A 23,025-nucleotide genomic window follows, 5' to 3' on the forward strand; every position below is an offset into this window, starting at 1 on the left:
GGTGGGAACGTGGCAGCATCCAGGCAGGCATGGTGCAGGAGGAGCTGAGAAGTCTACATCTTCATATGGAGGCTGCTAGCAAATCACTGGCTTCCAGGAAGCTAGGATGAAGGTCTTATAGCCCACACCCACAGTGACACACCTACTCTAACAGGGCCACACCTTCTAATAGTGCCACTCCCTGAGCTGAGCTTATACAAACCATCACAAGCCCTGATACACTGAACAAGCGCAGACTTCCGGGGCTCAGTATGATGTCACCACTGCAGACTGCTGGGGCTCGGTATGATGTCACCACTGCAGACTGCTGGGGCTCGGTATGATGCCACCACTGCAGACTGATGGGGCTCAGTATGATGTTACCACTGCAGACTGATGAGGCTCAGTATGATGTTACCACTGCAGACTGATGGGGCTCAGTATGATGTCACCACTGCAGACTGATGAGGCTCAGTATGATGTCACCACTGCAGACTGATGAGGCTCAGTATGATGTTACCATTGCAGACTGATGGGGCTCAGTATGATGTCACCACTGCAGACTGATGAGGCTCAGTATGATGTTACCACTGCAGACTGATGGGGCTCAGTATGATGTCACCACTGCAGACTGCCCGGGCTCAGTATGATGTCACCACTGCAGACTGCCCGGGCTCAGTATGATGTCACTATTATAGACTGCTGGGGCTCAGTATGATGTCACCACTATAGACTACTGGGGCTCAGCATGATGTCACCATTGCAGACTCATGGGGCTCAGTATGATGTCACCACTATAGACTCCTGGGGCTCAGTATGATGTCACCACTACAGACTGCCGGGGCTCAGTATGACGTCACCACTGCTGACAGTGGAGGGGAGTTATACATGTTCTTGCCTACCAACTCTGTGTGCTTCAGAGGCTGCTAGGCAAGGGCATTCATCTGGGATCTTGATAGTGACCAAATCTAGAGGGTGAACTTCTCTGCCTCATCTACTCCCTCCCTAACAATGTGTTCAACAATTAACATTTAGAAACAATATAATTGTAGAAACAATATAACATTTTATTCTCTTTAAAAGTCTCAACAGTCTTGGTAGAGACAACTCGCAACACAGAGAGGGAGGGGATCACAGAGAGGGAGGGGACCTGTGGCGGACAGACCGCAGGAGCAGTGGAAGCAAGCCCTTACATGGAAATTAATTAGGAAGTCTCCGCAGTTAATGCTGCTGTTCAGTTTTGGTGCCACTCCTATGAAGGAAGCTTTGCTTTGCTCTTTTATGAATGGGAAAACAGAAGCCCTGATGGAATTCATTCAGGAAGCCATTCCAGCGAGCCAGCTGCTGGCAGAGCAGGGGCTTAAGGAAGCATTCCACTGACTCCTGATCCAACCTTCCACCAGCTCCTGGCAAAATAAAATGATGTGTTTCATTCTTTATTTCTTCAATGTGTGTTTACCCAGCACCTTTTATGTGCTGGGTTCTGAAGAACACGGTGAACAGAACAATGGGGGAGGGGTACCTGATGTCCTGGTGATTGTAGTTCACTGGTTATACGTTAGAAAATGACACAAACAGATGAAAAATGGGAAATTTTTGCTTAAAGGTAGTTATAGGACAAGAGCCATGAGGTTCGAAAGAGCAGGGTGCAGTGACGTTGAAAAGTTAAATAAATGTCATGCGCAAAATCATAGCCACGAAAATCCCTTTCTCTTCCTCAAATCAACTGCCATTCACCCAGGATTAAGAGGTTCTCACTGGCCTACTTAATGCTTTGAGATGGTGCCCATGTTTTGCTATCTGTGGCAGTTTCAATCAGATCTGGAAAGAGCTGGATTGCTAAAAGAGCTGCCAGTCGCTTTGGACCCTATGGGTCAATACTTGAGAATAGAGTTTTATTTTAAAAGAAGTGTCTTAGTCTGATTTCCTTTCAGGAGAGTTTTTAAAATGTGCTTCTTCCGGGTGTCTTCATTTGGTTTCCCCTTGCTGTATTAAAACATTCTGACAAAGGCAACATAAAGGAGAAAGGGTTTATCCGACTCACAGTTCTAGGCTGTAGTCCATAATGGCTGTCCTGTCATAATGGCAGGAACTTCAGAGGACTGGTCACATTACATCCATCAATTCATGCAGTGAATTAATGCATCAATTCACAGAGAGCTCAGTTTGCTCTCATTCAATCTAGAGTCGGGTCCATGAATGGTGCTGCCTGCAGGCAGTGTGGATCTTTGTGTAAGGTATTACTATCACTGTAATAAAGAACAGTAGCTAAGACCATTTACAGAAGGAAGGATTCATTTGGGACTTGTGCTTCCAGAGGGTTCAGAGTCCATTACTGTCTAGGGAAGTGTTGCTGCAAGCACCAGGTACGACAGCAGGAAGAGCTGAGGGGGTCACATCTCAAATAGCACAGAGTGAGGGAGAAATGATACAAATCTTTAAACTCTCACAACTCTCCACCAGTGACATGTTTCCTCTAGCAATGCCTCAGCTCTTAAGTACCCCTAAACAGAGCCACCAAAGGGAGCAAAGCATTCAAGTGCCACAGACACACAGAGGGCATCTCATTCAGAGACCACAGGTCTCCCACCTCAATTGAAGACATCCCTCAACCTACTGTGTACAACCCTCCCACTGTGTTTCTACATTGTTTCAACTCAGTAACCAGACTAATTGCGCCAGGCAAAACAACTTGAATGATTCCTTTATAGTTAGAGAAGAAAAAGTTTCTTTAGTCAAAGTAGGCTCAAACTTGTGATGATTCTCCTGCGTCTGCCTCCTGAGCACTGCACAGGCATACACTATGACCCCCTGCTCCCAGCCTCCATTTAGCTACTCTTGCTCTGACCCTCTAATTCTGGAAGCATTTGTGTGTTTCACAGTCCCCATGTCTGCCAGGCCTCTTCAGTTCTACCCTGAGGGATATTTACATCATCTGGGAAATCAACCAGAAGCAGTTCTCTGACTTGGAGACTGTGGCTGGACAAGGTCCAGGTAAAATCAATGGCTATTGTCTCATATCTCCTTTCATTGGCAGTCCATGTGCATTTACGTTACATCTGTTAAACCACAGTTCCCAGGACACAGGGACATGATTCTGTTCCTTTCAATCATTTGAAGTGTAGTACCAAGCACCCATCTAAAAGCAGGTCCCTGGTAGAGGTTCTGTGTAAGGGATGACAGAGACAGGAGACTGGCTTTCACTCCATTCATAGCTTGTGAAATTACTAGTATTTTGTGTTTGTTTTGAGTGCTTTAATGTAAGTGTATTCATTTTATGTCTTTCCTACTTGGAGACTATGGACTTCACTAAGACTACCCTGACACTCGCCCTTAACTAAGGTACCTAAGTGAGTAGTCCTCTTTGAAACCCTGTGGTCCTCGAAGGGGAAGCTTCACTTACTTCACCCCATAGAACTCAAGAGGATATAGGAAAATCAGTGGAACCAAGGTTTGGACTTCCCAGACGTCAGATATATTCTTCCTCGTTGGAGGAAATATAAGCCTCTGGCTGGCTGACATTGCTGCCACAGCCCATGCTGGATCCTAACTAAGATGCTCCTATTGTCTCTGCCGTCGTCCTGGAAACTGCTTTGTTATTTTGTTGTTAGAAGCTGAGTCCTCGCTCTTGTTAAGATTAGGGCTTGCAGGAAATAGGTTTTCAAAAATCCAGTAGCTTAAACAAAATAAATCTCATTTTATTACATAAAGAAAATATAGAGACAGGAGTGTCATGGTACAAAGTTTCCTTTTGTAGTCGTAAGGATTGCTTCCAATCTGCCCCTACAGTAGTAGTGTCTTCACCTCTATGGCCCAAGACAGTTCACACAGTTAAACATCTGTATACCAATACACAGGATGGAAGGAAAGATAAAGATTCATCTCATTTCCTTTCTGGAGATCCATGGGAGTCTCCCTGATAACTAACACTTCCCAGGTGCAGATGGATTCCTGTCTCTGAGGAAAAAAAAAAAAAAAACAAACAACGAACCAAACATCCTTGAAAAAGATAAGTGGCCCCTTTTTTTGGCCATGAGAGAAGGGCAATAAGTGTTCCCAGACAGCTGTGGCCACCTGTAAAAACATACTAGCTTCTGGTCGCACAATAAATTGCTTTTCCCAGGTCAGAAAGGTCCCTTTCCAGCTGCATGGTTCTGTCCAATGTCTGAAGGTTTGAAGGACCGCATTCCTTCACACTCTCATGGAATGCCAAGGTTTGGAAACCCTGCTTGCGGTTTTTCCCTTCACTTAGACCTGGGGGTTCACTCTCTTTCCTGTTCCATCAGTTCGAGCTTGAATAAAGACCCTCTCGCAATTACATTGGGTTGTGATTCCTGGTGGTCTCTTTGGGGTTGTTGTAATCTGGGCACAACACAATAAGCACAGGAGCTTCCGAATCAGGGTCAGCTCCTAAATCCGAACCCCACCCTTCTTTCCTTCTTTTCCCTTTTACTGAAAATAGGTTACTTTTTTCATACAATGCATCCTGATTACAGTTTCTCCTCCCCCTCTTCTTCCCAGCTCCCACCCCTAACCCCCTTAGACTCCCCTTTGAGCCCACTCCCTTTCTGTCTCTCATTAGCAAAGAACAGACGTCTAAGAGATAACAATCGACTATGACAGTGTAAAACAAAATATGAAGTGAACCCCATCATATCGAAGTTGAACAAGGCAACCCAACAAAAGCAAGAACAGGCAAAAAGAGTCAGAGACCCACTTGTTTTTAGAGTCAGAAGTCCCATAAAACATTAAGCGAATAGCTATAACATGCATACAGAGGACCTGCTGTAGAGCCATGTAGACCCCGTGCTTGCTGCTCCAATCTCTGTGAGTTCATAGGAGCCTTGTTCAGTTGGTTCAGAGGGCCGTGATCTCCTGGTGTTCCCCCATCTTCCTTTACTCTCACACTCCTGCCTCCTTTTCTATGGGATTCCCTGAGCTCTGAGGGGAATTTGACAGAGACTGCCAGTTTAGACTCTCTCTCTACATAATGTCTGGCTGTGGGTCTCTGCCTTTGCTCCCATCTGCTGCTGGAGGAAGCCTTTCTGATGATGTCAGGAGAAGGCACTGATCTATGAGTATAGCAGAATATCATTAGGAGTCATTTCATTGATGTGTTTTTTTTTTTCTTCAGACTGTAGTGTTTTGGATTTACCCTAGGATTCTGGGCTATCTAGTCTCTCTGGATCTTGCTGCCTCAAGCAGTGTAGGGTATGGGTTCCTTCTCATGGAGTGGCCTTAAGCCAGATCAGACGTTAGTTGACTAATCCTACAAGTTCTGTGCCAGCATACAATGCAGACAGGATAAGATTGTACATTAAGGGTTTTGTGGCTGGGTTGGTGTCAACGTTTCTTTTTTGGTAGCCTGCAGGGTACTTTTCTGAATGAAAGAGACTGGAACTTAGGGCAAAGGCTACGTAGGCACCAGCTTAACTTTTCCATGTTCCGTGGGTTGTGTGAATGTTATCCTTAGCAATGGGGGCCAACTGTCAGTTTGCCGAGAGCAACCCTCTGTCCAAGCGTCAGCCTGGCTTGCCTGGGGATTTCCATGGGACCTCCTTGGCTAGCAACCCAGTTCTAACACTGGAAGCCTTATGTGCCTGTAAGAGATGGCCAGCTGAGACTCTCCCCCATTACTAGGAGTCTGCCTTAGGATCAGCGTCATCATCGATTCCAGGAAGCTTTCCACAGCACTGGATTCCGCCCTATCCTCCAAATGCGCCCACTCCTGTCCTCACCCACCCTGGGTCTACCTGCAAACTCTAGTCTATGTCCCCTTCCTGGGGAGATCCATGCATTCCCCCGCCCCAGACCCCTCCTCTTAGCCTAACCTCTCTAGGTCTGCAGATTGTAGCTTGGTTATCATTTACTTGATGGCTAATGTCCATATATAATTGAATACATACCATATTTATGTTTTGGAGTCTGTATTGCCTTGCTCAGAATGATTTTTCTAGTTCAATTCATGATGCCTGCTCCCCCCACCCCACCCCCTCCCATGACAGGATTTTTCTGTGTAACAGCACTGGCTGTCCTGGAACTCGCTCTGTATTCGTATGTCTCTGCCTTCTGGACACTCAATACTTGAATTAAAGGCATCATTTTTCTTTTTAAACAGCTAAGTAACACTCCATTATGTAAATATACCACACTTTCTTTTTCAATTCTTCTGTGGAGGGACATTTAGTTTGTTTCCAGCTTCTGGCTATTATGAATAAAGCCACAATGAATATGGTTGAGAAAGTGCCCATGTGGTAGGATGGAATGTCCTTTGAGTATATGCCCCAAAATCATCTTGAGGTAGATGGATTCCCAATTATCTAAGGAACTACCATATTGATTTCTGTAAAATGAGCACTAGTATTCTGTATATATTAATTAATAGAAGAAATCATTGTGGCAACAGTTATCCCATTAACCGCTATTTTCCAAATAAAAGACACAGAGAACTTTTAGATTTATCACAAGCCCTATAGCACTACAGCTGGGCAGATATGAATCCTCTAAGTTATCTTGTCTGCCACCCCTGCCAAATGCCCATAAACACCTGCATCTCTTCCATTTACTCTGCTACTGCTCCGTCAGCCAGCCCTCATGGTCACATGCTCATAGTCCATATTGCCCCCCATGCCCCCCTCCCCGTGTCTCCTTCTTCCTCCTCTCTCACACTCTCTCATTTCTCTAAGTGTTTCTCAGTCATTTGGGATTCTCTTATTGAGAATTCTCTGTTTAGAACTGTATCCCAATTTTAAGTTAATTTTTTTTGTTGGTATCAAGTTTCTTGAGTTCTTTAAATATTTTGGATATAAGTTCTCCATTGGATATAGAATTTGTAAAAATATTTTCCCATTCTTTGATGGATTGATGGTGTCCTTTAGCTTACAGGAGCTTTTCAGTTTCATGAGGTCCTATTTATTAATTGCTGGCATCAGCACCTATACTATCAGAGTTCCATTCAGAAAGTCATCTCCTGTGCAAATGCATTCAAGGCTACTCCACACTTTCTCTTCTATCAGGTCCAGTGTTTTATGCTGAGGTCTTTAATTAACCTGGACTTGAGGTTTTGATAGATATATATCTACTTGCTTTTTTTTTTTTTTTTACACACAGGCATCCAATTAGACCAGCACCATTTGTTGAAGTTTTGTTGTAGTTCTGGCTTCTTTATAAAAACAAAAAACAAAAAACAAAACAAAACAAAAAACCCAGGTGTCCATGTGTGTTTAGATTTATGTCTTTTTCAATTTGATTCAATTGATCAACATGTCTGTTTTTATGCTAATTGTCATGTGTTTTTTTTAAATCACTATAGCTCTGTAGTATAACTTGAAATCAGTGATAGTGATACCTCCAGCAGTTCTTTTATTATTCAGAATTGTTTTAGCTATTCTGGTTTGTTGTTCTTTGTTTTTCCAAATGAAGTTGAGAATTGTCCTTCCAAGGTCTGTAAAAAATGGTGTTGGGATTTTGATGGGGACTGTATTGAATCTGTAGATTGCTTTTGGTAGGATGGTCATTTTTACTAAGTTAATCCTGCTGATCCATGAGCACAGGAGATCTTTCCACTTCTGATATCTTCAATTTCTTTCTCCAAAGGCATGAAGTTTTTATCATACATGTCTTTCACTTGCTTGGTTAGAGTTACCAAGATATTTTTATATTATTTGAGGATATTGTGAAAGGTGTTGTATCTGTGATTTCTTTCTCAGTTCATTTGTCATTTGTATACAGGAAAGTTAATTTTTTTAAAAATTTTATTTATTTATTTATTTATTTAGTTAGTTTATCTTGTTTCCGGCCACTTTACTGAATGTGTTTATCAGCTATATGAGTTCCCTTGTGGAGTTTTTAAGGTCATTTGTGTATACTATCATATAATCTTCAAATAATGCTACTTTCACTTCTTCCTTCCCGCCTTGTACTTCCTTGATCTCCTTCTGTTGTCTTATTGCTCGCGATAAAACTTCAAGTACTGTATTGAATGGATATAAAGAGAATGTACAACCTTGTCTTGTTCTGGATTTTAGTGGAACTGCTTGGAGTTCTCAATTTATAATTTGATGTTGGTTATAGGCTTGCTATAAATTGCCTTTATTATGTTTAGGCATAATATCCTTAATTTCTCCAGGACTTTTATCATGAAATGGTATTGGATCTTGTCAAAAGCCTTTTCTACATCCAATGAGATGATCATATGTGTGTTTTTTTCTTTAATCTGTTTATATGGTGGTTTACATTTTCTGATTTTTGTATATTGAACCATCCCTGCATCTCTGGGATGTAACCTATTTGATCACGGGGATGATATTTTTGATGTATTCTTAGATTCAGTTTGTTATTGGGCATTTTTGCATCTATATTCATAAGGAAAATTGGTCTGCAATTCTCTTTGTTAAGTTTTTATGTGGTTTAGGTATCAGCTTTCCAAAGTGATTTGGGCAATGTTCCTTCTGTTTCTATTTTGTGGAATAATTAGAGGAGTATTGGTATTAACTCATTGTTGAAAGTCTGGTAGAATTCTGAATTAAAACCATCTGATCCTGTGCTCTGTTTGGTTGAGAGACTTTTAATGACTGCTTCTATTTCCCTAGGGGTTATAAGTTTATTTAAATTATCTGATCTTGATTTAACTTTGGTAAGTGGTATTTATTGAGAAAATTATTCATTTCTTTTAGATTTTTTCCAATTTGGTGGAATACAGGTTTTAAAGTACATAGTTATGATTTTCTGGATTTCCTTGGTGTCTGCTGTCTATCCCCATTTTCATTTCTGATTTGGCTAATTTGGATATTCTCTCTCCATCTTTTTAGTTAGTTTGAATAATGGGTTGTCCATGGTATTCTCCTGTTTTTCTTTAAGGACTTGTATCTCTTTAGCAGCATTCTCCTGCATTTCTTTAATAATGCCCTTCTTAAAGTCCTCTACCAGCATCATGAGGTATGCTTTAAAATCTGATTCTTGCTTTTCGGGTGTGTTGNGGTATTCAGGACTGACTGAGGTGGGAGTGCTNGGTTCTGATGATNGTGAGTGGTCTTGGTTTCTGTTAGTAAGATTCCTATGTTTGCCTTTCACCATCTGGTGATCTCTGGAGTTGTTATAGTTGTCTCTGGTTGGAGCTTGTTCCTCCTATGATTCAGTTAGCCTCTGTCAGCAGTCCTGGGAGTCCAGCTTTCTCCTGAGTCTCAGTGGTCAGATTACTCTCTGCAGGGAAGCTCTCCTCTAGCAGGGAAGGTGCACAGAGGCCTGGTGTTCAGATCTGCCTCCTGGCTGAAGATGTAGGCCCAAAACAGGGCCTGTCCCAGAAGATGTGTTGCCTCTGCAGTTTATTCACTCACCTGCACAGACTAGCCACTGAGGGACCCTGGACACAATATGACTCTCTCACCTGCTCTGGAAAACAGAGCCCTCACAGGTGGCCACCTTTCCTCTGGCGAGGAAGGTGCCCAAATTTCTGGAGCTCGAAACAGGGTCTGTCCCAGAAGTTTGGTTGCTTCTGTCTGTCCCGAAGCTGTGTAGCTTCTGTGGTCCACACTCTTGCTAGCGCAGACTGGAGCCTAAGCGAACCGGAGCAAAGATGGCTCTCCAGCCAGCTCAGGCCTTGAGACTCCTCCCGGGCAGACACCCCTCCTCGGGCGGGAAAGGTGCCGGATGTCTGGAGCCAGAAACGGAGTCTGTCCCAGAAGTTTCTTGTATCTTTCTATTTCATTGATTTCAGCCCTGTTTGATTATTTGTTGTTGTCTACTCCTTTTGAGTATACTTCTTTTTGTTCTAGAGCTTTCAAATGTGCTGTTAAGTGCTAGTATGAGATCTCTCTCTTATTTTTTTTATATAGGCATTTAGTTCTATGGACTTTCCTCTTACCAATGCTTTCATTGTGTCCCATGAGTATGGGTATGCTTTGTATTCACTGAACTCTAGAAAGTCTTTTATTTTCTCTCTTTCCCTCCCCCTCCCTCTCTCTTGACTTATTTTTCATTCAGTAGAGATTTGTTCAGTTTCCTTGAGTTTTTAAGCTTTCTGTTGCTTCTGTTGTTGATATCTGTTGATATCCACCTTTAATCCATGGTGGTTTGAAAGGATGTAGGGATTTATTTCCATTTTCTTGCATCTGGTAAGACTTGCTTTGTGTCTAAGTACGTGGTCAGTTTTGGAGAAAGTTCTATGAGGTGCTGAGAAGAAGGTATTTTTTGTTGTTGCTGTTTGGGTGAAATATTCTGTAGATATGTTAGGTCCATTTGGCTTATAATGTCTGTTAGCACCAGTATTTCTCTGTTTAGTTTTGTTTGGATGAACTGTCTTATTGATAAGAGTAGAACATTCAAGTCTCCCACCATCAGTGTGTATAATGTGTGATTTATACTGTACTAGCAGTTCTTTTGCAAACTTGAGTGCCCTTGTGTTTGGGACATATATGTTAAGAATGAAAATATCATCTCCATGGATTTTCCCATAATGATTATGTGGTGTCTACCCTTACACCTTTCTATTAGATTTGGTTCGAAGTCTATCTTATTAAATATGAAAATGGCTACCCCAGATTAGTTCTTAGGTGTTTTAAAAAATCTGTTTCCAACCCTTTATGTGGAAGACTACCTCCTTTGTGGGGTCTCCTATCTGCGTGGAAGGGGTCTCGGTCACAGATGAGTTAGGATAGGATCTCATTTCCATGCTGCAGACCGGTTGGTAGTTAAACCCGTTAAGGACGAGAAATTAATTTTTTCATGGGGCAGTCTTTACATTAAAGCGCGTTTAGATGTCTCACCAGCCGTAGTAATGGCCTACGCTGAAGTGGTGAAAGGGGAAACTCAGCGCTAGTTTTAAGAAAACCTGTGAGAATGAAAAGTGTTCTCGGGAATGAAAGCTGCATGTTTCGGTTGCAAGAAACCGGGGCACCTGAGGAAGGATTGTAAAAATCCCTCAGGAACCAAGAAGGGCCTTTCTCCAGGTCTCTGCCCACGAGGTGGTAGAACCTTGGAAAAATGATTGTAATTCAAAGTTCCATAATGGTGGGGCTCTGCTCACTACAGAAGCGGGAAAGACAAAGTACAGGGGCAGTCTCTTAGCCAGGTTCAGAAACTGTGGACCTCATCGTAGGACACAGCCTCAGTCATAAGAAAAACTTCAAGTTGTGGATTCTGATGCTTTAGGTAAAATTAAGAGTTATGGTTAAAGTATAAAAAGAGACTTCGTAAAGGTCAAAATATACCTCAATTCTTACTGTTACCTTTATTTTTTTTTATCCCCAAAACTCAGAATCTTTACTATATGCAAATAAGGACATACACATACATAGTGCTCAATTCTTGGTACCAGAAGCAACCTTATTCTACTTACTGACAAATGCACTGACAAAGGCAATCTGTAACCTCCAGGTTATAATAGTAACGACAGAAATGTAAACAACTCAAGCAGGTACGTGTAGCAAAGGAGACTTTCTTGGGCTGCCTTTTGGCCTTAAGTATATTCAGCAGTTCTGGACAAAGTTTCTTAAATCTAGTAATCCTCATAGCATTCCTGAGGGGCAGAGTACAGCTCCTGAGTCAGCTGGCTCACCTTGGCTGTGTGACAAAAAGGGTCTTCAGGACAAGCAGAGAGATGTCATTATGATAGAAGGTGACTTTGAAGAGCTGGGAGCATTTGCTCAGGGCAGGCATGAGGGCTTTGAAATGAGGGGTCCGTCATCCCACACAGCTCCAGTTCCAGAATTTGCAGGGTACTTGTGACTTTCTCAAGGATGAGCCCTGGAAGCTCATAGCCTACATCAGAAAGAAAGAGAGCATTTAGCTTCAGATGCTTGAGCTTACAAATATTCAGACAATGGGGCAGGCACTGGAAGTCTGACTTTAAGAGCTGAGGGCAGTCCCTAATTGACAAGGTCTTCAAAGGGGTCTTCAGGTAGCTGAGCCACTTGTCAAGGGAGTCTTCTAGAAGGTAGATATCATTCAAATAGAGATTCTGGAGACAGCCAAAGTTGGAGAGTGTCGCCACCGGCCTTGACCAGCAAGAACGACAGGATGCCTGAGATCCTTCTCAACAGCACTTTATTCAGGAACGCCTTTCATGATGCTACGGGGAACGCTAATGGACTAGCAAGGCCACCCTATATACTGGAGCATTTACTGCCCAGGTGCTCTGTGTCTTACTGTTGCCACAGGATAGGCTAAAGTAAGAATCACTTCAATAACATATGGCTGGGCAAAGAGGACCTTCACTCTGGCCCTTACAGAAGTTCTCCTTCTATTATTGTCCATGTTTGGTGCACCAATCTTCCATGTGTCAATTCATGTATGTTTTTGTCTCATTGTCTGAATGAGTGACTGTTCTGTGTTTCATATTGGGAAATAAAAATGGGTAAAACTTTATCTGCTGATTTAGCCTCAGTTTACACAGTGGAGCCTGAGAGGCCCACACTTTAGCCAAGCATCAAGCACAGCAGGAAAGCCCCTGCGGAGAAACTGTTTTTAAGAAAAGGCAGTCTGTGGCACCTTTACCCTGAGGTAATGTCTATCCTTGACGTTGAAGTGTGTTTCTTGTATGCAGCAGAAGGATGGATACTGTTTTTGCATCCATTCTGTTAGTCTGCATCTTTTTACTAGGGAATTGAGAACCATTGATATTGACAGATATCAATGACCAATAATTGATAATTTCTGTAATTTTACTGTTGTTGTTGTTGTTGTTGTATGTATGTGTTTCCTTTCTTTTGATTTTGCTGGTCTGAGATCATTTATTTTTTGTGTTTTCATGGGTTGAGTTAGCCTCCTTAGGTTGGAAACTTCTATCACCTATCTTTCTATGACCTTCTGCAGGGCTGCAGTTGTAGATAGATATTGCTTAATTTGACTTTATCATGGACTATCTAATTTCCTTCTTCTAGCCCAGATGATTGAAAGTTTTGCTGTTTAATAGTAGTCTGGTCGGCATTTGTGGTTTTAGAGTCTGCCGCACATCTGTCCAAGTCCTTCTGGCTTTTAGAGTCTCCATTGAAAAGTCAGATGTAGTTCTAATAAGTCTTCGTTTATATGGTACATGGCCTTTTTCCCTTACAGCTTTTAATACACTTTCTTTGTTCCGTATGTTTAGTATTTTGGTTATTATGTGGCAAGGGGATTTTTTTTCTGCTTGAATATATTTGTGTTCTGTATGCTTCTTGTACTTTTATAGCCATCTACTTCTTGAGGTTAGAAAGTTTTCCGAAGAATTGTGGGTGACATTTTCTGGGCCATTGATCTGGATTTCTTATGCTTCCACTATCCCTACTATTCTTATGATTGGTCTTTTTATACTGTCCCAGATTTCATGGATGTTTTATGTCAGAAGTATTTTAGATATAACATTTTCTTTGACTGAGGTATCCATTTCTTCTATTATCCTTAATGTCTGAGATTCTCTCTTCTGTCTCTTGAATTCTGTTGATGGGGTTTGCTACTGTATATCCTTTATGAATTCCTAAGTTTTTCATTTTCAGAATTTCTTTATTAACTCTAATTTGATTTTCAGGTCTTGAACAGTTTTAGTTGTTTCTTCCAACTGTTTGTGCATGCTTTTTGGAAATTATTCATTATGTCTTTTTTGTTTGTTTTTTGTTTTCCTGGGTTTCTTTAAGAAATTCCTCTCTATTGTTATTCTTTCTTCATTCAATTGTTCTTTAAGGACCACTACTGTCTTCATAGAGTTGGTTTTAAGGTCATCCTCTTGTACTTCAGCTATGTTAGATTATTCAGGGCCTGCAGTGGTAGGGTAGCTGGGCTTTACTGGAGAAACATTGCTCTGACTGTTACTGTGTTTTTATGATGGTATCCAGGCATCTGAGTTTCAGATGATTGTATGTCTAGGTGCTGATTCCCTTTTGGATTTGTCTTTGTTAGGTGGATGCTTTGTCTCTTTGTTTCCCTCTCCTACCTGGACTTTTGGAGTGTGGAGGCAGCAGGTTGCTTGTTACCTTGGCCTGTTCAGTTGGTGTGTTCACAGTAAATGCCTGTTGGTGTTGGAGGCTGGGATACTGGAATGAGCTGGGGAAAGGAAGGTTAAAGGAGGTCTTTGTGATCCACTGGGGATAGGGTTAGAAAGGAGTGGGAGATCTGAGCATGTTTTCTGATACAGAACTTGGGATGAGACTAGGGGGAGTGGATCTTAGGAGCAGTAGGAAGTATGGTTGTGCCTTCAGCCTACTCGTTGCTCTAGGAAGTTCTTGGGTTGCCAGCAGGTGCCTGTTGGAGTTGGGGGTTGGAATTCTGTGACGGGGGGATAGGAGATGGTCTGTGTGATCCACAGGAGATGAACAGCTGGTGATCTATTGCAGTACTAGGGATGAAACTGAGGGATTAGATCTAGGGAAACAGAAAGCTTGCCCTAAGCTCTTATCAAAACTGACAAAACCCTATGTTAACTTTTCTTGTCTTTGCGTATGGTACTGGGGATTGAACCTGGGTGTATGAATGCTAGGGTACTAAGAACCATGATGTTAAATTTCCTATGTGCTATACTAAATGGAAATTCAAGCCAGGTCAAGATTTTTACATCCAGGTCTGGAAATGTGATGCCTGAGTTCTTTACACATTGTAGTGTCAGGACCCAGTCACATGGCAACTGTAATGGAAACTGGAAAGTACTGTGTACTTGGGCTAGTGATCACCTAGCCAGTTCATGCCACAAGAAGGATCTGCTTGTCTTTTGTTTCATAACAGAAAACCCACTGAAATGATGACTAGAGGCTTGAATTTTCAGCTGGTGTCCAACATGCTCAGATGTAAATAAATCTGTAGGCATGTATTTTTCAAAACCTAATTTTAATAAGGGTATCAGCAGTTCAGTTAACACTAATCAGCAGTGGCAGCTAGATCCATTTGCAAACACCGTTCAGAAATCAGCAATGGTAAATCTATCCAGAAGAAACTGCAAGGCTCTGCCAATAGGCCTGAGTCTTCAGAAGCAGCAAGAAGCTGCCAGAACACCACCAGAAGTTTTTTGGTGGCATTTCTCTCTATAAGTCACAGCAAATGCTGATCAGCAAAGAGTGGCAAGGTGAACCATGCAGTGTCATCCACTGTCTGTTGGGTTATATTTATACCCTTTCCAAACATCACAGGTTTTCTTAAGCATCTGCTGTAGCACAACAACACATACCTTTTTTTTTCCAAGCTGCCTCTGGAAAAACACCACATGTTTGTTCACAGCAAAACACTTTCCCGTGTGTCTGCTTCAGCAAAAATATCCTCTTATAAGACAGTTTCCAGAAAAACATCACATGGCACAATTGAGTCTCCAAAGAAACCAGAATTTTCCACTTCATAAATCTCTACAGGGATGTGTCTCTTTAGCTCTACGGTCTTTAGAAACCAGTGAAGTTCACCATGGGGATAGATTTATGGGAGAAGTATGATGTGGATTCGGTCTTAAATGCTGAATAGTAGGGATACTGAAACAAAATCATCCTCAATTTGAGAGACATGGATTGAATGTCACATGAAGACAGGGGCAGGTATTGGAGTGTTGCCATTCCAGGCCAAGGAATTCCTGAGGTATTAGAAGGTGTGAAGTGGCTGCAGATCCTCTAAGAGCATGACTCTGCTCGCCCTTTGATGATTCTGGACTTCAAACTTCAGAAATAAGGCATTCTTACAATTTGTGGCCCTTTGTTAGGACTGCCTGAGTTATCAAGTAACTGACTAAGCCACACCTTGTTTTGTTTTGGTTTTTGTTTGTTTGTTTGTTTTTTATATGATAAGATTCTTCTTTTTAAATTTTTTTCAATTTTTATTAGATATTTTATTCATTTACACTTCAAATGCTATCCCAAAAGTCCCCTATACCCTCCCCCTCCTGCCCTGTTCCCCTACCCACCCACTCCCACTTCTCGGCCCTGGCATTCCCCTGTACTGGGGCATATAAAGTTTGTAAGACCAAGGGGCCTCTCTTCCCAATGATGGCCAATTAGGCCATTTTCTGCTACATATGCAGCTAGAGACACGAGCTCTGGGGGTACTGGTTAGTTCATATCGTTGTTCCACCTATAGGGTTGCAGACCCCCTTCAGCTCCTTGGGTACTTTCTTTAGCTCCTCCATTGGGGGCTCTGTGTTCCATCTAACAGATGACTGTGAGCATCCACTTCTGTATTTGCCAGGCACTGGAATAGCCTCACAGAGACAGCTATATCAGTGTCCTTTCAGCAAAATCTTGCTGGCATGTGCACTAGTGTCTGTGTTTGGTGGCTGATTATGGGATGGATCCCTGGGTGGGGTAGTCTCTGGATGGTCCATCCTTTCATCTTAGCTNCAAACTTTGTCTCTGTAATTCCTTCCAAGGGTATTTTCTTCCCTATTCTAAGGAGGAATGAAGTATCCATGCTTTGGTCTTCCTTCTTCTTGATTTTCTTGTGTTTTGCAAATAGTATCTTGGGTATTCTAGGTTTCTGGGCTAATATCCACTTATCAGTAAGTGTATATCAAGTGACTTCTTTTGCGATTAGGTTAACTCACTCAGGATGATATCCTCCAGATACATCCATTTGCCCAAGAATTTCATAAATTAATTGTTTTTAATAGCTGAGTAGTACTTCATTGTGTAAATTGCACCTTGTTTTTTACCTCAGTTTCTTTCATCATTATTCTCCTCCATGCTTATTAAAATATTTTACTAAAGGATCTGGCAGGAAACTCAGGGATAATACTACAGTGGGAAGTGAGTAAGTAGGTGGTGAAGAGATGGAAGGGGAAGAGTAGGAGCTTTGTGTGCTATGAAGAGAAGTGACACTGGATACAATGATTGCTGTTCTTGCTCTTTGGAAAATGGTGAGTTACACTGTCAGTACCAAATGCCAGTGGGTCTGTGCCTTTGTCCTTTCAGAAAGCTGACCACTGCATGAGTCACTGTGACTCACAGAGCTACATCCTAGCCCAGGAACAAGAGCAGCACCTGCAGAGTGGAGACTCACAGCTGACTGGCATGTCCCTCTGTGTTTATCTCTCATCACTGGACTATCTGCTGATCTTCCTAGTTGGTTGTGGGGCAGTACAACCATGAGACTGGAAGACTCTATGCTGAATTACAGTTTTACTGTGCCGTGCTTGACTTTAACCAGGTATTTATTTCCTTTGGAATCTTTGGTTTGGACAAACATTTAACCACCCTACCCTTCAAAAGAAGATGCCATTACTGACATGGAGCATGGAGGTACCAATACAGAGAGCAAGTATGTGATAGAGAAATGGGAGAGACAGAGAAGCTGAATGGTTTGTACACTATGAAGAGAGGCAAAACTGGAGATGCAAGGGTGATGAGGAGCAACCTGACATGAGTGGCTTTCACTGCCACCTGAGGCCATGGTAAAGTCCCGGCCTGTACTGTTGTTGAGGGGCAGGTCTGTGTCTGTGGTCCTATAGCAGCAGGTGTCTGTGTCAATGCCCATGGCCCACGTTACCACCAAAGGCCATGCAGAAGCCCCTAGTCTGGGCTGCTGCAGACAGTAGTGCTGTCCCTGCTCCTCCCCTAGGCAAAGGAGGAGAGCTGGCCCCGGTATGTGGGTTCAAAAAAGCTGGTGGTCAGCCCAACTCAGCTACTACCCAGGTTTTGAGTTAGGCCACCCCACAATCTACCCCTTTTATGAACTTTACCTGGAGCAGGTAAAGATGCTGGTCCTGCAGATCCAAAGCTGCAGGATGTCCATGACACAGGGCAACAGCAGCCTAGGAGAGGAGTCCAGGTGATGATCCAGTATTGCTAGGGTAGCAGAAGCCAGAGGATCTGAACCAGACCGATGGCTCATTACAATGAGCAATTTTTGTTTACTTTGCAAGTAAAGCTGTGTGGACAAAAGGGTATACTGTGTGACACCTTGCAGCTTCCATGGAGACATTTTTGTTGTTTTGTATTGTTGTTGTTTTTCTTGTTTTCCTTGGAGGGGAGAGGTTGAAAGTAGAGGCTTGATATGGAGGAGTAGGGAGATGAGTGGAATTGGGGTACATGATGTGAAATTGATAAGGAATTGAAGTGGGGTTGGCCTAATGCTGCTTGTGTTGTTAATTTTGGTCCCCAAAACTGATTACATGAGTGTCCGCATGTAAGACACTGAGGGACCTTCCCCCAGTTGGCTCCAATTAGTAAATAAACCAAAGACTGGGCACTTCTAACCCTTCCCACGACTAGCAAACACTCCCCTCTGGTATTCTGGAGTTAAAAACTTTTAAAATCTATTATTTCATCTCTTTTATCAGAGATCCAATTGGAGAAGTGGCCAATAGAGCCACTTACTGGAATTCTTACATGACTGGTCCATCCTACACCCTTCTCATGGCTATTCTCTTTCTTCCTTTCTTCTTTCTACTAAGTCCATAGTCCTAAAAGTTCCACCCCTGTCTGTCCTACCCAGCCATTGGCTGCCAGCATCTTTATTTACCAAATGGAGCCAACTGGGGGGCAGGGTCCCTCAGTGCTTTACATGCAGACACTCATGTAAGCAGTTTTGGGGACCAAAATTAACATTATAACACATGCAGCATTAGGCCAAATCCACTTCAATTACTCCTTTTTGTCCATTAAAAAGTCTCTTTTCAGCTGAAGGGGTCTGAAGCCCCATTGGAGGAACATCAATATGAGCTAATCAGTACCCCCAGAGCTCCTTGGAACTAAACCACCAAAGAAAACACATGGTGGGACATGTGGCTCTAGCTGTATATGTAGATGAGGATGACCTAGTTGGCCATCGATGGGAGGAGAGTCCCTAGGTCCTGTGAAGGTTCTATGCCCCAGTATAGGGGAATGCCAGGACTGGGAATGGGAGTGGGTAGGTTGGGGAGCAGGGGGAGGTTGGGAGGGGGTAGGGGATTTTCAGAGGGGAAACTAGGAAAGGGGATAACATTTGAAATGTAAATAAAGAAAATATCTAATTAAAAAAGGCTCTTTTCTCACAGACATAAATTGTGCATAACCATAACAATTATGTAAATTACAAAATATGATGTACAATTAATATCTAGTCCATCATATTTGTCAATTAGATGAAGTAGTCTACCATTTATCCCAACTTAAAGAGCTTACGATTCTATACCTGAATTATGTTCTTATTTTAGCTTGCATTAACATCTGAAAACCATCTTTTCAAATCTATATTATCTCTCTCACTGCTAAACAACTTGAGTTTGATTATGAGACTATAACTAGTCTTCAAGCCTGTCAGAAATCTGAGAATAATACAAATATAACCTGGATATATATGAAGCACAAAAACATAGCTTTCAAAACTTAAACAAATTATAGAGACATGACTAACTGGACAGCCTCTAAATTCTTATAATGTTGGAGCATCTGTCTTCAGCTTTCTGTTCCAGAACCATCTGACAGACCTTGAAATGAAGCAGGAATATGAAGGACTAGATTACTCTGTCTTGGCAGAGATTAGCAGTAGACTATCCCACATCGGTTTATTATCTTTGGATAGTATTTTGTCTGCAGATGAATAGGGTAATTTTTGTCCAGAGGCTAACTTGCCATTACTAGAGCAACTCCATGTGGAGATTTTGATTCTCAATTTCTTCTCTGAACTGTGAAGGGGGTACTGTCAGGAGCAGACATGTCTCTATTGAAATTTCTAATATTAATGAAAGTTAAATGTCAGATTCTGTGGATTTCTGATGTTTTTGAAGACTGACTATCTATCTATCTATCTATCTATCTATCTATCTATCTATCTATCTATCATCTATCTATCTATCTATCTATCTATCTATCTATCTATCTATCTATCTAAAGTATATCTGAACTCTATCTATCTATCTATCTATCTATCTATCTATCTATCTAAAGTATATCTGAACTGTTAAACCTTGGCTACTCTTAATTATTTCTATTATTTCTTTCCGTCTTGCTCCTCCCGGCTTCCTCTCCCCAGCCTCTCTCATGTTCCCCTCATTCTCAGGTGAAAAGTCTCTTTTCCTTTGATTATGATTATTACATTCATATACAAGTACATATATGTGCACAAATATATAAAAATACGTGTTGTACCATTCTTGTTGTTTTTGTGTAAATGGTTTCAGGGTTGATCACTCTGCACTGGACAGTCAGTAAAGGGGCTCATACCTGGGAGAGGCTAATTTCCCCTCTGGCCCCTTAAAATTCACATACATTAAGTTTTATTACTTATTCTCTACGGTTTTACAGCTCTTTTAAAAAATATTTTATTTATTTACATTACAAATGTTGTCCCCCATCTTAGTCCTCCCTCTAAGAATTCTTCACCCCATCACTCCTCCACTTTGTCTCTGAGAGGGTGCTCTCCCATCCATTCACCACCACCCCCATCCTCTTTCCCTGGGGCATCAAGGATTTATAAGATTAGTCCCATCCTCTCCCGCTTAGGTCAAACAAGGCAGTTCTCTGCCACATATATTCAGGGGACGCTTGGATCAGTCCATGTATGCTCTTTGGTTGGTGGCTTAGTCTCTGAGCTCCCAGGAGTCCAGGTTGGTTGATACTGTTGTTCTTCCTATGGGGTTGCCATCCCCTTCAGCTCCTTCAATCCCTCCCCTAACTCTTCCATAGGGGTCCCTGACCTCAGTCCAGTGGTTGGCTGTAAGTATCTTCATCTTAGTCAGCTGCTGGTAGAGTCTCTCAGAGGACAGCCATGCTAGGTTCCTCTCTGCAAGCACAACATGGCATCAGTGATAGTGTCAGGGTTTGGTGCCTGCCCATGGGATAGATCCAAGCTGGCCCAGTTACTGGATGGCCTTTCCTTTAATCTCTGCTCTGAAGTTTTACAGCTCTGAAAAGTGGTATTCTGTCATGCTAATATAATAAGGTATAATTGTTTCACCATCAATATAACCCTCTCTGTTTGACTCATTTAACATTTCATTTTGTCACTCTCTGAATCATGGTGACTGCTCAACTGTTTTCTGTTTTTTCTGAAAACTGAATTGTGAAGTTTGTGGCTGTCTTAAATAAGTTCTTTTTATTTAGAGATGTGCATTCAGGATTCACTCATGCCTTCGGATGGCTCTAGAGCTCATTTCTTCGAAACTCTGAAGAATTCCAATCTATAGATTATCACAATTTGTTTGCTCATTTCCGTGTTAAGGACAACTTGGACACTTCCATCTTTGGTGATTATGAACAAAGTTCCTCTGAACACTTATGCGTGGTGTTTGTGTGAACTTGCTTTCAAACAAATTTGAGTGAATGAAGCATAGATTGCAAGAGCAGCTGTTGAATTGTTTGTTGAGAATGTCTTTGTTAGAAACTGCCAAACTCTCTTTCAACAGCCACGAGTGACTTCCCATTGCTTAATATCATCACCAGCATCCAGCGATGTCAATGTGCTGGATCTGAGATACTGTAATGAGTTTGTCCTGACATCTGATTGTTGTTTTAGTTACAGCTGTCTACAGAAACGTAAGCTCAGCCATCTCTTCACTGACTGCCCCCTATCCATCTATCACTTCATTGATGAGACACTTGCTCGGATCTTTGGAATTTTCATATTTTCATCAATGTTGCTTTTGTTTAGTGCTCATCAGTAAATTAAGGGTCACATCAATTTTATTCTGTGTTTTCTTTTAGAAATTTTATACGTTTTTTTTTCATATGTGTGTGTGTGTGTGTGTGTGTGTGTGTGTGTATCTTTGGATCTGTTTTGTGTTAGTATTCGTATAAGTTATAAAGTCTGTCTCTTTTTCTATATATAAAGATGTCACCATCTTCTGCATAACTTCTCGAAAACACTACCCTTTCTTCATTGACTGCCTTTATATTTTAACATTTAGCTCCATTTGCCAGACTGCAACAAAAAGTCCATTCATCCAGTGAGTGGACAGTGAATACTTGATAAAGATAAATTTCCCAGACCATGATTCTATTTGTACCTCTGAGCCTGTAGTCACCTCTACTGCTTTAATTGCAAATAACCATCTGAACCCAGGTCTGAATTAACTCTGTTGTAGACATGAAGCCATATAAATTGGGAGTGTGGTAGGTGGGGCCAGGGGACAATTTTGGGAAACTGCAGATGGTTGTCTCGTTGTCTGCTGCTCCATAAGTAGTTCATAGTGGACTCATTTTACTTATAATGATCTTAATTGAGCTATTAATTGGACTGTTGGTGTAGTCTTGGTTGAACAGCAGAAAGGATGGAAGGGAACCCACAATTGGTTGGTGGGAGTATAAATTAGTCTAGCCACGAGAGAAATCAGTATGGAGGTCCTGTAAGTAAAAACAGAATTTTTTTCTCATTTATGTAGCGACACAAAATCATGTGTATATGTGATGAAGCAGAGGTAATGCTGCCTAGGGGAGCAAAAGGCACTGCTCTGTGGTGCAAAGGGAAGAAGGGGATAGAGAGTACAGCATATATGTACATGAAAATATTCTTAGGTAACACAGCATTATAGACAATGCAAACAATGAAGAATGTGCAAATGACTCTTGTTTTGATCACTTGTATTATCCTTCTTTTCAATGAAATAAAGTATTATTTAAATACAATTTTAATCTTTCTGAATCAAATATACTAGTTTTCAGTTTGTTTCTATTTTTAAAATTATGTTACTAGAACAAATATAAAAATATTTACTCATGGAACTAATTAGTAAAAAACTATTCCAAGTGTTCACCAGTGTAATTATGTGTGGAGGCCAAAGGTCAATTTCCAATCAGGCACATCCATGGACAGCTAGAAGTGACTTCACGACAATCAGGCATCTTTCCAGCCTGAAAAGATGGAAGGTTGACGAGACATGTCATCTCTAGCAGCCCAAGAGGTGACAGTATAACTCCTGTGTCTGTCCCTTTGCACAGGCACCATGGCCCCTGTTGCACTTCCCTTTGCTCATGAGTTATGGGCCTGATAAAAGCCTCCTTCTCTGTCTTCTCTCTTCTCTTCTCCATTTCCCAGACTGCCTCTGCTTCCCCCTCCCACATGAGACCTGCTGTATGGTGTGATTTGTTTGGAACTCACTGCTTTCTTCTTCTTCTTCTTCTTCTTCTTCTTCTTCTTCTTCTTCTTCTTCTTCTTCTTCTTCTTCTTCTTCTTCTTCTTCTTCTTCTTCTTCTT

At 41.8% G+C, this 23,025-nt stretch overlaps 1 pseudogene; it reads right to left on the minus strand.

Moving 5' to 3' along the window:
• Window positions 1-11,310: 11,310 nt before the first annotated feature.
• LOC110332291 overlaps window positions 11,311-23,025 on the minus strand; it is a 40,164-nt pseudogene continuing 28,449 nt past the window's right edge.

The sequence above is a fragment of the Mus pahari genome, chromosome 1 (genome assembly GCF_900095145.1).
Source record: "Mus pahari chromosome 1, PAHARI_EIJ_v1.1, whole genome shotgun sequence".
Lineage (NCBI taxonomy): Eukaryota > Metazoa > Chordata > Mammalia > Rodentia > Muridae > Mus > Mus pahari.